At 42.4% G+C, this 1,768-nt stretch overlaps 1 non-coding gene across 1 annotated transcript; it reads right to left on the bottom strand.

Annotated features, from left to right (window-relative positions):
* Positions 1-552: 552 nt before the first annotated feature.
* Positions 553-721, bottom strand: LOC111813288. The gene has a single exon (XR_002818589.1). It is a non-coding gene; the product is annotated as a U1 spliceosomal RNA (small nuclear RNA).
* Positions 722-1,768: the final 1,047 nt, after the last annotated feature.

The following is a 1,768-nucleotide window of genomic DNA, read 5'->3' as shown; positions in this document are numbered from 1 at the left end:
CTTTCTGACCCAGTCATTATCTTAAATAATGGCTAATGGACCTGAGCTCAACAAAGTCTCTTTGGCAGGACCATGTTGCAACTGGCTCAGTTAAGAAAGAATTCTCAAGGCTACTTCCAAATTTGGTTAAGATTAAATGAAATTCATGAATCCTCTTTTCTGAGATAGCATTTCTTCAGCCTGGCCTTGATCTCCCTAGGAGCTCAGCTTGACCCTAAATTCTCGGGGCTCCTCCTGCCTCAGTCTCCGTAGTGCCCGGATTACAGGCATGCACCACCACAGCCAGCTATTGAATCCATTTTAGAAGATCCAAATCCAATACTGAATTGAAAAAATATTGATATTTCCTGCTTGTTAAAACAATTTCAGATAAAATTGCAGCAGGATCTAAAGGGTCAGGCTATTGAGAAGGTGATTATATTTTATAAATCGGATACGTTCATGGAAACTTCTCTATCATCAAACTTCAAAACTTTAACATAATTTATGCAATTTTATTATCTATTCAAAGTATGAAATTAAGATATGTAAAAATCTTAATTCCTATTTTTTTAGGGGAAAGCACCAATGCGGTCCCCCACTACCACCAGTGATGCAGTTGAAGTTCCCACGCTGGGGCAACCACAGAGGTCAGCACGCCTGGAGTGCAGTGAGTAAGTGCTGCCCGGGAAAACCACCTGGAACCCACTGGAATTTTTATGTTTCCAGTTGCCATAAGTTTACCTTCATCTATTTCCAAATTGAGAAAGCATATTTATTTTTCCTGCTAAGCATTTTATGGTCATCAAATATATCTTTAAAGTTTTATACTCTGATTTATTGTAACTCAACACTTCAGTGGCACCTTGGTTCACAAACTTGATTCCTTCTGCAGTTCTGAGCCCAAACTGAGCTGAATGATAACAATGAAATTCAGTGATCAGGTTCAGCACTGACCTTCGGGGGAAATTTGATTTGGTTCTCATCCAATTTGGTTTGTGACTAGAATTGTAGTGAGAATGAAGTTTGTGAACCAGAGTACCACTGTAGTTGAAAAAAAAGTTAAAAAAATAGATATTCACAGCATTTCTGATGAATCTATTTCTATCAAAGCAAAAAGTTTGATAATACATTCCATTTAAGATACAATGAAATATTAACACTCTGAATGATGTGACTTTTGCCAAACCTACTTTCCAGATCTCCAGTGTCTTTTCAGCTACTGTTCTGGAGAGAAAATAACACTCTTATAAACAGGAATTTTAGGAGCGTTTGATGTTCTTGTTGCCATGAGCTCTGGCATGGCCACGCGAGGTCTTGTATTTCTCAGCTCTTAGCTCAAGGAGCAGACTTGGAGGACGGAGGGTGGTTGGCTGGTTGAGACAGCCTAGGACCTGTGCAGGAAGCGGAGGAGCTGGAGCTTACCCACCCCACCTCCACTGTCCTTTACATTCCCTGCTGCTGCTGTTCCACGTGGGCATGGATCCAACGGTGTGCTTATAGGCTGGGTCAGCAGGTGGTGAGGACACACGGAAGCCCTGTGGGACACTCTTGATCACAGTGTGTTTTCTTGTAACTGGAAGACAGTAACTGTGTTTTATAGTCTTCCCATGAGGGAAACGGGACATGCATGCGCCTCACCTGAAATCGTCTGGCCTCTGCAAATTGAGCACACTCCAGCTGAAATGGAAGGAAGTTACTCCTGTGTTGGCAAAGGGAAAGCACAGACTTCTGACTTGAGAGAGGGCAGGGGTGAAGCAGAGTCCTGGGAGCTCATGGACAGCTGGGC

This window comes from Octodon degus, unplaced genomic scaffold, assembly GCF_000260255.1.
Source record: "Octodon degus isolate 3935 unplaced genomic scaffold, OctDeg1.0 scaffold00178, whole genome shotgun sequence".
NCBI lineage: Eukaryota > Metazoa > Chordata > Mammalia > Rodentia > Octodontidae > Octodon > Octodon degus.
The sequence above is the reverse complement of the archived record's forward strand: the minus strand, read 5'-3'. Positions and strand labels throughout refer to the sequence as shown.